The sequence below is a fragment of the Papaver somniferum genome, chromosome 6 (assembly GCF_003573695.1).
Source record: "Papaver somniferum cultivar HN1 chromosome 6, ASM357369v1, whole genome shotgun sequence".
Lineage (NCBI taxonomy): Eukaryota > Viridiplantae > Streptophyta > Magnoliopsida > Ranunculales > Papaveraceae > Papaver > Papaver somniferum.
In genome coordinates, this window is record NC_039363.1 from 4,149,816 (window position 1) to 4,163,559 (window position 13,744).

Genomic DNA, 13,744 nt, shown 5'->3' on the forward strand with positions numbered 1-13,744 from the left:
AAGGATTAGTAACGAGACTTCGCAACAGTGAGAATTTTCTGTTGCGAATTTCAGTTGCGAAAAACTTGTAACGGTTTATAGTAGTTACGACACTCGCAACTGTTTGTTTCAGTTGCGATTCGCAACTAAACTCAGTTGTACGCGTGCGAAACATTAGTGTGGCTTCCTACACTTTGAATCTGACTCACTATTCAGCTCACTCAGATACGCAGGAGTCTGACTCGGTTTTCTTATCTCTATTATTATCGAATCTCGATCATTCATTCATTCTCATCCCCTTCTCTTTCTCGTTCCTCCTGTAGTCCTGTGAACCCTAATGAAACCCCAAATCCTTTTCCCTCTTCTAGAGAAAGTTCTGAAATCGTTCAAATGAAAACCTATGTTCTTCATCACTTCCTGCATCTTCTCGATTGAAAAACCAGTATCTAACCCCTAACCCTAGATTTGCTTAAAACAGATTTGATGTTCCTGCTGCTGAACAAGACGAACCAAGCAAATAATTTTTGTATTGAAACTCACTAATCTCGTGTAATAGATTTACAGTTTCTGTTACATTTCTGAACAAATCAATTAAGTGGTTCGATTCTAGCACTGGTGGTGGTGAAGAAGAACTCAATATCTTCAAACAAAGAATCGATTCATTGGTAGTCTGTGTTGTCAATGATAAATTCTATTCGCGATTAGTTGGGTAATTATCTATGACTCAATCTTCTTCATCATCTTTAATTTCAGAAATTTAAATTTTAATATTAGGGTTAGGGTAATTTCCAAGCTCTTGATTTTCTTAGTAATATTTTCGATTGAAGTATTGTTTTTCTTGATTAGGGTTGCGGGTTACTTAGACTGGTATTTATTGTGATTCCTGATGATGATGGTGTGGTGGTGGTGATGAAGAAAAAGATTGCTCTTCACCGTGCTTGCCCTTAAAAGTTGGGGTTTTATACCTTAAACATTTCAGTCCATGTCTATGTCAGTCAATACTATTATTCATTGCAGGACGACCACCTTGGTGTGTCTGTCATTCGAGCATTGTACGTAGTTTTTTCTTGAAATTAACATGTATGATTGATTTTTGGGGGTAGCCTGTGATGTTAAATCACTGAAAATTGATCTTATGAGCTTTCTCACGAGTCATGGTAAGAAAATACGCATCACCTTGGCGTGTTTGTTTAAGAATCTCCACATTTCCTTTGTCTTTCTATATTTTTGCCTGATTGTTCTGCGTCTTTTTTAGGTTAGGATGATGCTTGTATTCACTCTAGTTGCGTGCATCATGGTTGGAATGGTGTATTTCCGAATGGAGAATGGAATGAGTGTATGGTTGATAAGAATGTATGAATGTCAAGCTGCAGAATGGAGTGAGAAGGTACTTGAAACATACTGCTTTGGGATGAACTTGTTGCTTCCTTTTGCCAGGTAACCTCGTGTGTTATATGTACACTCTTTTCTAGTCACATATTTGTTTTGCGTGATTCTACTGACAAAGGCTGAAGCTGCAGAGAGGACTGAACTTATTTCTGGACCTGATGGAGAGGTACCTGCCAGTAGTGATGTTGTTCACATATTTCAGTTACTGATGAATGGGGAGATGAAGCGATAGATTTTTCCAGAAAAAACTCCATAGGATCTCTTGCTATGTCTAATAGAGAGGCATGAAGTATGTTTTTTAATCTATGATTATTGATCTTAATATGTGATTTGAGTTATTATAAAATGGAGTTTTGATTAACTCTTGATTTGGAACAGGAAATATGGGATAAAATTGGGGAGAGTGATACTGGAATAGATAAGCTGCTTTTGAATCTTCTTTTGCTACTTGAACAAGAATGCTTGGAGTTTGTTCATCGTGTTTATATTTTTTCGGTCTGTATGTTCCCTCTTTCTATGAAGATGATCTCCCTGTAGAAAGCAAGGGTGTGGGTAGGAAAGTTCTTGACGGGACATACGAGAAGGTATTGCCAATTTGGGTGATTTGCGGTTTAGGGTGTTGGAGTCAGCTGGTCTTGAAACAGCAGCAACTTCAGGAAGTATTCTTGATAGAACTACAGGAATGACTGGTCATGTACTTGAAAGGTCTCAATTTGCGATGTTCTTGATTGACGTGAGGTTAGTTATACAACAATTTGCCATAATGCTGACAGAATTTCTTTTTTGGTACCATTTCTTGATATTGGATTTCTGAACTTTCTGGGGCCTCGTCTTTCACCAGAGATGGATTGCAGCCTCTTGATTTCGAGGTGGGGTCGTGGTTGCGCAAACACGTGTCTGGAATCCCTACTCTTCTAGTGATGAATAAGTCTGAATCCCTACAGTTCAGCAGACGTATGCCTCCCAGTTAGCTGGAAAAGAATTTGCTTATGATGGTGAGAAGAGTTTGTTTACTGTTGGTCCTCTTCCACAAACTAGAGTTCACTGTTATGCTTGATGAGATGTCATCAAATAGGTAAACACACACACATACTCATCTATGGATGGGTTGTTATATGTGGATACTCATTTAGTTAGAACTTATCGGTCGTTTGTTTTTGTATGCCTACTAACCTTCTTGATGAAATGTGTTCAGGAATATTGGGAATGTTAGCCATGCTGGTAATGGAAACCCCGCTGATGCTGATTGAAAACGGATGAAACTGTCATATCATTCCCTTCAATGTGGAGCTTAGTTTTGCAGCCAAAACTCCAAAACAGGTCATTGGAAAATGTTCTCCATGGTCAGGAATCAGAGAACTCTAAAGAAGCACTATGATATTGGATATCATTTTAAGGAAGCATGTTGCCAAACAGTAATATAGCTCCTACCTAAATTCTGGTGCTTGCTTTCTTTGTTGTCATGTTGACTGATTTTGGTTCCTTAATTTTTGCTCAAGGGGTGCCTTCTTGTTCGTCAATTCTTTTTTCACAACAATCCAAAGAATTTCGCAGACTTGGGAAGAGGTGTCATTGGATGCAGGGGATTGCATTTAGTTTCAAAGTTAGACAAGGTGGACTGAACATTGGTAAGTTCTTCCACTGATTACCCATGAGTAAGTTTCTGTAACAATTACAAGTGCTTTGGAAAAACTCTTTTAACTATTGTGTTCTTGCTATCACCTTGTGGTTATTATCTCAATTGCAGATGTATCTATTTCAATGATAATACAACTAGGACGAATTATAGTGTGATGGATCCAGGTGACATTGACTTGGAAAATGTGAGCATTTTAAGCTCAAATTGTGTGCTTGTTTCAAAATATAATTGTTCTATCAAAATAACTTTTTGGTACTTTGATCCTATAACCTAAGTGAACTCTCTCAAAAACTTGAGGATTAACCAGCGCATCTAATATGGAGTTCCATATTAGATAACCGGGTTAAGCGAACTTAGACACAATTAAGCTTTGCATTCTATTTTTATGTCCGTGCTCTTGCTTTGGTTGAAATGTGATATGAGGTCAGCTGATGATTAATATAGCATATATATGTTCTCTGTCGATAGTGAGTACGTCTTGTAACTCGCACATGTATGGTTATAACTGGCAGAAATTAAAAATCAAGCTTTTCCTTTCTCTGAGTTTGATTTTGTTTCCATTTTTACATTGTTTGACCTTGATTTTGGTTTGATTGTTCTAGGTTATAGATGTGATGATCTGTATTCAGATTTATGGAGAGCTTGTGCTGGTCCTCGTGTTGATGTTCCAAAAATTAGTGAAAGGGTTTATTACTTCCCTCAAGGTCGTATGGAGCAAGTAAGACTCGTCATCCCTAAACTGATATGTATTGATCTTGGTTTTATAGATTGAAGCATCAACAAATGATGAATCCTTATAGTGATTCAAAAGATGAATCCTATTGCCTTGGTTCTAATGGTACCTGTTAGATGTTGCATTTTTTTTGTTTTGAAATATAATTAGGTGTTATGTTTCACACTTTTATTGTTAACATGAGATAGGTGATAGTCATAGGTTCATCTTCATATGAGGCTAAAACACAATAACTTGAGATGAAACAGTCATGTTTGCTTACAACAAATCACTTGTATACTTTGAACTTATCTTGTTTTTCGTGTCTTTATTAGACAAGTTAACTAATGTATTGTTTTTCTTGTGTTTACATGAAAGTATACTTGAGCTGGCCAGCTCTCATGGTCAATACTTCTACAAGTCCTTCCGCCAGTATTGTTCACCAATGGTATTGTTTACTAATGTATTGTTCACCAATATGGTTCCATGTTTTATTTTGGTTTGAACTGAATTGTTTCATTTTCTGTTTGTATTTTTTGGTAGTTTCTGTATCAGAATGTATACTTTTCAGATTTCTCTAAATGTTATGTTATGGTTTTCATGTTTCGAACTTGAGAAATTGTAGTTTGTTGCACTTGTAAAATGAAGTCAGTTAATAATTGTCATTCAATTTCAATTTTTTTGATAGTATTGTTGATTTAACTTGATTACCAAATGAAAAGGGTAATTTCATTACAGAACTGTAATTTGACCAGGTTTTGACCATTATTTTTTTGATATTGCAAAAATTTCGCAACTGCAGCAAGTTGCGACTTTTCAATTCGTAACTGTTCTTAACTTTTGCGAACTCCTAATTGCGCAACTGTTTACAACTGTTGCGAAAAATCTACGTAACAAGATCTTTTATTTGGTGAATCTCCTTCTTTGTTTCCTTCAACTCTTCAAAAACACCAAAAAACTTCTGAGAATTTGAAGGAACAACTCTTGGCTTCCTCACATTCCTTCTTTTTCTTTTCAACGTTGGAGGCAACAGAGATTTATCTTTTTCCTTCATGATTGATGGCTTAACAATCATATTAACATAAGAAGACATGATGCTTGGAGTATCATACGTGTATGGGTTTGTGAAAGGAAATCATAATTTAAACTCAACAGGAAATCTTAAGATGAAAAGAGTTTCAGAGGAAGGAAAAAGGAACGTAGGGTTATGGAACCTTTATCCACACAGGTTCACTCACGCACAATCACAACCCTAAAGAGAGTAGAATTGTCGAGAATAACCCTCTTTTATTGATTCAACAGGGAAGTCTCTTCCAACATGAAAGAATTCCAATATCAAAATAAATCTAAGAAAAACAAAAACAACTATTTTTCTTTAAGCATGAGGTGTGCACAATATTGTCTCTTTTAATCAGGCACATGAGACAAGATGCACAGAAACAACACAATCAGGTTGTGTTGCGGTGAAAAACAATTTGTCCACCATATCCCTTTTGAGAGGAATTCATAGACCCCTTGTTTATCAACTTGTTTAGACCATACTCTTTTCTCTAGTGGTCTTGACCTATCTTTGGAAACCAACCTCTTTGAAGACGATAAAATCTTACATACCTTAGCGGTTTTTTGAACAAGTTTAAGCTTGTCTGCAGGCGATTTGCTCTTCGTTGAAGTTTATTAGAATATCTCATCTTGTGTTTGTACTTGAAACACTTAGAAAGTTCATGACATTTGAGTGAACAATAAGAGCATGTCAATGGATAAGATGATTCAGATCCCCGAGATGTGCAAGCGACTAGACACATATTGGTACCTGAAAAATCAGGCAAAGAGTTTCCAAAAGAAGGGTTAATTTTATCTTCCAGATTAGTCGAATCTTCTGGAAGGATATCAAGATTGATGTATTTATTGTTACAATTATGAAAATCAATATCTTCACAAAGAAGTGTAACACTTGATTTTTCATCTTCATTAGAATCATAGTGATCCGACATTTCATCAAGGGTTGAAGCAAGACCTTTGTTCCTAGTGTATTTTCTACGATTTGGACACTCATTGTCAAAATGACCAAAACCCTTACACTTAAAGCATTGTGGCATATCCTCGTCATCAACCTCGTTAGCATCCCTGTTTTTAGGAGGAATGCGATTATGAGGTTTAACTAGTGACCTAGGTTTGTCTCTGGAAAACCATTTACTTCTTTTAATTAGAGATCTCTAAGCTGTCTTGTGATCATCGAGACTGATTTGTTAAGATCTTCATCTGATGAATCAGTCTCAAAAAGATCATCTTCAGAGACGCAAAGACTTTTACCTTTGTCAAATAATTTAGTGTTTGTTTGTGCTTTGAAGGAAACATCCTTTCCGTTTTTGGATGTATGCTCATGATCAAAGATCTTTAGCTTTCCGACCAACATATTTCTGGAGAGCGTATCAAGGTTATTTCCTTTAACGATGGCATGCTTCTTAGAATCGTTTCTAGATGGCAGCGATTTAAGAATTTTCATCACAATGTCCTTTTCAGGAATAGTCTTACCCAATGCAAAAGATGCATTAAGAATTTCAGACACTTTGTGATTAAACTCATCAAATGAATATTCATCTGTCATACAAAGGTTTTCCAAATCAGAATTAAGGTTTTGAAGCCTAGATTCCTTCTCACTGGTATTATCTTCAAATACAGTTTCTAAGATATCCCAAGCATCTTTACACCTAGTGCACGTCGTCACATGGTGTTGAAGATCTGGGGTAATGTCATGAATGATGTCATTCAATCCGTCAGAGTTTTTCTTTGCAAAAAGTATCTCGGTAGCATCATACGCACCAATATTCTTTGGAATGGTTACATTACCAATTGCAACAACGGGAGCATCATAGCCATTAACAACATATACCATGATTGAAAATCACGCTATTGAAGAAAAGATCGCATATCAATTTTCCATCATAAGTAATTAGAGCCATCAAAGATTGTTGGTACGTTTATAGATATAACACCTTTGTCCATATCAGATCGCTACAAACACAGACTTATAAGGTCTTTAACGTGTTTGCCTGATCTGATACCAATTGAAAATGCGGGGGTCTAACAACCACACCCAACAATTAGTTTGGCAATCTTAGAGGACTTACTCCAATATACTTTCTAGAAAATCAACTAGATAGTCAGACTCAATCTAGAATAAAGTATATCAAAAAGTTTAATATCTCTAACTCTTGATTCAATCCGCAATCAACACATATAAATATGTGAGCCCGATTGAATATAAGAGGAGTAAACTTGAATGGTACCAAAGACCAATGTTCAAAGATCAATCAATATCAATCAACAACCAAATTTTGGATTTCCTAATTGATCGATACAACACACAACCTGTGATATTTCAATTATATAACAAATTATAATGCGGAAATGAAATAACACAGATACCAAAATTTTGTTAACGAGGAAACCATAAATGCAGAAAAACCTCGGGACTTAGTCCAGTTTGAACACCACACCGTAATAAGCCGCTACAGACACTAGCCTACTACCAATTATTTTCGAACTGGACTGTAGTTGAACCCTAATCAATCTCACATTGATTCAAGGTACAGTTGCGCTCCTTACGTCTCTAATCCCAACAGGATACTACGCACTTGATTCCCTTAGCTGATCTCACCCATAACCAAGAGTTTCTACGACCCAAAGTCGAAGACTTGATAAACAAATCTGTCTCACACAGAAAAGTCTATAGGATTGAATAAATCTGTCACCCGCAGAAATACTCAAGAGTTTTTGTTCCGTCTTCTGATAAATCAAGGTGAACATGACCCAATTGATAAACCAGACTTATATTCCCGAAGAACAACCTAGTATTATCAATCACCTCATAATAATCTGAATCGTATGATGGCGAAACTAGATATTGTGGAATCACAAACAATGAGACAAAGATTTTTGTGACTACTTTTCTATCTTACCTATCGAAGAAATAAATATTAAGACAATTTTACAATTGTACTCGTACAATAGAAACAACAAATCATATCACACAAATACAAGAGAAGTAGTATCGATCTGGCTTCACAATCCCAATAAAGTTTTCAAGTCGTTAACCTACAGGGTCTTGAGAAGAAACCTAAGGTTAAAGGAGAATCGACTCTAGCTATACAACTAGTATCACACAGGAGGTGTGGAGGTTTCCCAGTTGTTAGAGTTCTCCTTATATAGTTTTCAAAGGTTTGGAACCCAAGTTACCTTGGTAACAAAGCATTCAATAATCACCGTTAGATGAAAAACCTGATTCAACCAAGCTAATATCTTTCAACCGTTAGGTCGAACTTAGCTTGTTACACACAAATGAAATATGTACCCTCATTTAGGTTTATGTAACCGTACCCAAACGTGTACACTCATGTTGGCTCAAATAGTTTACCGAGGTTAGCCATATGTTTACTCTCTCATATCAACCTTATTCATCTTAATCATTACTAGTTCAAATGATTCAAATGAAACTATTTAAAAGAGTTGTTCAATTGTATAGAAGACACAATTGAAACCAAATCGGTTTGATTCACTCGAATCAATCATGAACATTATAGCCACGATTTGCAAAGATTGCATTCCTTAAGATTTAAATGTTTAAGTTCATGAACAAACCAATTTGAAAAAATAACCATCTTAAGTATGTGTACGGGTATGCGTACTTAAGCAACCGGATTTGAGTTTGTTAAGTTTCCAAACTCAGCCAAAATTCTCGGTTCGAAAACTTCCGACAGTATACTTAAGGTGAATAGTTTAGGTGTTTGTACTCCCCAAAATCAGCAGATATTTTCGTTTCGAAAACTTCCTCTAGTATGCATACGGGTACGAATACTTAAAGTGACTAGTTTAGGAGTTTTTAATTCCTAAACACAACATATATTTTCGGTTCGAAATCTTCTACCAGTATGCGTACGGGTACGCATACTTATGTTGTCTCCTTCACCAATTTTGTATACACACATATGCATACACTTGGTTCTCGGTTTATGGATTTATACATTAATGTGAAAAAACACTATACATGCTTATATCCAAAGATGGTTATATCATCAACTCTTAATTTCAATCATTGAAACTTTCTTAGAGGACGTTATATAGTTGTTGTTCACAAACTATTTTTCGTCAAAGCGATTTTTATGTTATTGAAATTATCATAATGAAACATTCCAAGGCTACACCAAATGATTGTATCACACAAACCATGTTAGATGTAACTCGGCAATTTTCATATGATCTTATTCGGACTTTCGTCACGAATGTAACATGAACATGGATAAAGCAAAAGCTTGCCAACACATATTTCGAGAAATATATAAGCGAGATAAACTCAACTCGAAATATCAAATGTGCATAATAGAAAACTATATCGTAACACGACTTATGTCTCAATATAGGAGATATAGGAGAAATAGGCTTTCCAAGTGATAGATGAGTTTAAGTCTCCACATACCTTTTGATGATGAAGTTCCACAAGCTCCCCTTAGTAGTTCTTCGTCTTCAAATGATGAACGCTGAGAGATCTAAGCTCAACTACACTATCTATGTCCTAGTCCGAGACATCTATAAATACGCTAGAAATCAAGACTTATAGTTTTGATCACTAACATTGACAAACATGCTTGAGATAGCAACGCATGCGAGTTCGACCGAACAATGCTCTAACAAAAATACAATACTTCAAATTAATACTTAAATTAATACATCAATCATATAAATGCACTGTCACATCAAACTCATCATCAGTTCCATCTTCATCATCATCACCATTGTTAGTAAATCCAACTTGTTGTTTAATCTGTGCTTGAAGTGTTAGATTGAAGAATGTTATGCTTGTCATAGTCAAATCCAAATTTTTCTTGAGAAAGACGACTTTTTTTGCTATCCCTGTTTTGAAATTTCCGTTCAACCTCTCTTTGCTTCTCGACGGTCTTTTAATGTTACATAAACTCCACCATGTTATATCCACCGGAACTCCCTCCTTCTTGAGCTAATTTTTTAGCTAGTATTTCATTGTTCCTCCCTGGAAGTTTTCTCTTACCATCATTATAATTATTAAAAACTAAGTTACCATTTGGGTTTCTTGCATTATCTGGTGAAGAATTTGATGGACCTGGTGAAAATGATGAAGAATTTGGTGTTGAAGGAGAGGAATTATATGATGACCTTTCAGGTACTTGTTGATTAGTTACTAAGAAATCTGGATTATATTTGTTCAACAACTTCAAAATATGATAACAACTTTCGTAACCGAACTGTTTACCATGTTTTTGATGCCAATCTTTACGAACCTGTCTTTCAAAATCGATATCCACCTGACCACTCTCCTTGCCTGATCTTTTGGCTGGCATTATCAATGCAACATAAGCGGCTCCCTATTAATTACAATGAAGTGTTCTGCCAATCCTTTTGCATCACGACCATTGATGTTCATGTTTTGTTCTTCATATTTACGAAATATATTTTCCCACATGGTGTTACCATGTTATTATGCACCATCGATACAATCTTGGATAAAAAAAACATAATTACGACAAATGCATTCATCTTCTATCATGTTGTATTTTGCACCACGGACTTTGATTTTTTTAGCTTTGCCTTTGCCTTGACTTTGAGATTGTGAATCCATATTACAAGAAATAAATAATTGTAGAGAAGATGTGATTTTTTTAGATTTGAAGAAGAATATTGAGAGATTGAGAAATTCTAGAGAGATTTAAAAATTCTCGTCTGAGTTGAAATGAGATTGAAATTAGGTATTTATAGAGGGGAAAAATGGTAGACGTTTGATGAAGATCTGATAAGCGATGATCAGATCTACGAGTGATAGTTTACTAGCATACCCATAATGTATGCCTATATGTTATTCCTGGCATATATGAGTTTGGCAGTTTGGCATACCCATAGTGGATGCATATATGCCAAATATCAGTTTTCGGCATATGAATAGGCCTAAGAACTTCAAAGTTGGTTTGCTTAGTCCAACAAGTGATGTTTATCAACCAACTAAGTGATTGATGAAAGGGATTCTAAAACTCAAGGGAGTTGGTTATAAACTGGGAGGAGATCTTGGATCACAACTTAGTATTTTTCTTTTCCGGTTTTTGGGCTTGTTGATTGGGCTTCAGGTTTTTTTGGGCTTGATAACATTTTAAGAATTTTAAGCTAGACTGTTAAAAAGAAATGAAGGGATTCTACGAGTCCGATATCCGCTGTTGATTTAATTTTAAAATTTATATAACGAGGATCGAGATTTTAAATATAAACGAGTGCTAATGGGTTCATCAGTTAACTAATCAATCAATTAAATGAATATGTGAATACCTTGTTTGGAAAAGTTTATGATTATCTATAATCATAAATAGATAAATGATAGTATAATCATTTTTATGTTATATTTTCATAAACACTTTTCTCAAATAATTGATTATCTTTGAAAAATGCTCTCGAAAAGAAGTGGAAAAAACAATGATTTAGAATCTTTTTCTAAGTTGCCTAATGTTTTCTTAGCTCTTTTTTGATAGTTTAGAGAAAATAAGAAGAAAAAACCTTACTCAATTTTATTAAGAAAAATAATTGATTATAATAATTTTTAAAAACAAGTTTTTTCTGTTTCTGAAAATAATGGAAGTAAAATGGATTATGGGATGATAATCAATTAGGCCCAGCACTATGGTGCTCGATTTCCCTACCCTATCCCTCAAATGTAGGGAAAAAACTCAAAACCTAACCACTATGGTCTCCCATATCTCTACTTGAGTAGGGATATTCCTTCCCTACTTGGCAAAGTGGATCAGATCTGATTCGCCTTGTAGGGAAGGAAAGTCACATTGAAACTCAGTTTCCCTAGAAAAAACCTCTTTACGGAAACTGAGTATCCGTATGATTCTACACGGATACTGTTCGAGATAATTTTCTTTTATTCTTGGTTTTTACTTTTAACTCTTTTATTTTCATTAAAACTCTTTATTTCCTATTATATTTGAGGTAATTTGTGTTACCTTCCCTGGTGAAGATCATAATTTGAATTACCTCCCCTACACAGATAAAATTAACATAACCTCCCCTCGTCGAGAATTCCGTCCAAAAACAGTTAGCTGAGTCACTCGTTGTATACAGCTGGACAAAACTAAACACGTACTCCTTAGCTTCCCAAAATACCCTCATCTTCGTCATTTTTCTTCTTCCCTGTAAGAATCCTAACAAACAATTAAGATTTATTCAGTCCACTCCCTGATGCTGTATCTTGGCTCAAATTGAACATCAGTAACATCGTGTAAACGAGTAAATAACAACTAAGCCTACACAGATTCGATCTCCTACGCAGATTCAATCATACATAAATTCGATCTCCTACACAGATTCAATCTCCTACACAGATTCAATCAACTCAGCCTACACATAAATCATACGCAAACCGTTCTCAGATTCAATCTCCTACACAGATCGAACCCATCAATTGTTCTCTGTTGAACTCAAATATACCTCATACCCATGAAGATCAACAACAAAAATATCTTCAATTGTTGTTACGGGCTCGGACATACATAATTCTTAATCATCCATCACCATCAGCAACGACAAACATCACCGTTTGTTCTTGTGTGCATCATCATCGATTTATTGGCAGCGAGATTCCTTCAATTTCTCAAGAATTAATGGCTAATGGTAGTAGCAACAACAATCCCGTCACATGCAATCCATCGACGGGCCATCTCTTCTTCCCTATTTTCAATTGCTTCAAAATAAGACCCAAATCGTCATCAAGCTTGTATAAAATTTAAATCCCCCAACACAATCATGCTCCCCAGTTCATATTGATTACACTAATCTTCCACAGACACTATTCATTTGAATAGAAATTTAATTATCGTTTCTTGAAATAGAAATTTAGGGAATTTGGGTTTTTTTCTGATCGGATTAGAAGTAATAAGATTGGATTTTATTTTTTTCTTTATTGTAAATGGAGATTAAAAGAGGACAATCCTCAAAAATAAACAAGGTGATGGCTATGATTTTAATTTTGGATTCGATAATTTTGAAATGAATATGAAACTGTGAGTTTCCAAAGGCGAAAATGAGATCGGGTGTTTTTTCCTTTTGGCTTTAATGAAACGAAGAAGGTGAGGATATTTTGGGCAGTTGACTAATTGTTTTTATTTTTTTCTGCCACCTATACATAACTGGTGACTCAGCTAATTGACCTTTGAGCGAAATCTTAGCGATGAGAAGTTTCGCTAATTTTATCTTTGTAATGGAGGTAATTCAAATTATGATCTTCGTCAGGGGAGATAATTTTTACCACATTATATTTATACTTTTTTCTCTTCAATTTTTTTTACCCATAATAAATATTTATTTAAACCCCTAAAAATAAAATTTGAAAAATATAAATAAATAAATACCCTTTGACACTATTCAGACGGAAACTTAGTTTCCGTGTAATGTAGGAAAGGGATAAAAGAGCAACAAAGTGAGGATGCCTTGTGATTCATGTCCCTTCCCTTCCCTGTATTTGAGAAATAGGAAAGGGATGACATGCATCATAATGCTTGGCCATATAATAATGGTTACCAAACAACCCGATACTCTTTAGAGGAGTGTACACAAAATTAAATTCCCATTCTACGAGTAAATTACTGCTTGAATCGTGTCTCCTAAGATCGTGATGGCCTCCCTAGAGGCTAATTAGTTTGACTAAACATAATCTAGTGATAAATTAGGATTATATCCGTAACAGCTAAACCTAGAACCAAGAACTTTCCATGCGAAAAGAGAAGAAGACTTTTACTTTGGTGATCACAAAATGTGTTGAAAATAACCATACCACAAGCAAAGCCCACTTGCTGTGTGTTTGGAAAATAAACGAACAACTCCAGTTGACTAAGTTATACTTACTGCTTCACAGCAGACCACGAGGATATATGGCATGTTTTCGTGATATTATATTAACTTCTATGGATGTATACCATACCAGTTGTCTTTTACTAATCAAGCAACATTCA

The 13,744-nt window shown here is 35.2% G+C and overlaps 1 long non-coding RNA gene across 6 annotated transcripts; it reads left to right on the plus strand.

Annotated features, from left to right (window-relative positions):
• Window positions 1-283: 283 nt before the first annotated feature.
• Window positions 284-4,325, plus strand: LOC113286728. Of its 6 annotated transcripts, XR_003329443.1 has the most exons (11): window positions 284-688; window positions 826-1,136; window positions 1,235-1,416; window positions 1,500-1,657; window positions 1,747-2,106; window positions 2,210-2,443; window positions 2,564-2,783; window positions 2,868-2,996; window positions 3,116-3,191; window positions 3,610-3,725; window positions 4,098-4,325. It is a non-coding gene; the product is annotated as an uncharacterized LOC113286728 (long non-coding RNA). The 6 variants fall into 6 exon arrangements; XR_003329444.1 differs by lacking the exon at window positions 3,116-3,191 and having other exon boundaries at window positions 1,494-1,657; XR_003329442.1 differs by lacking the exon at window positions 3,116-3,191.
• Window positions 4,326-13,744: the final 9,419 nt, after the last annotated feature.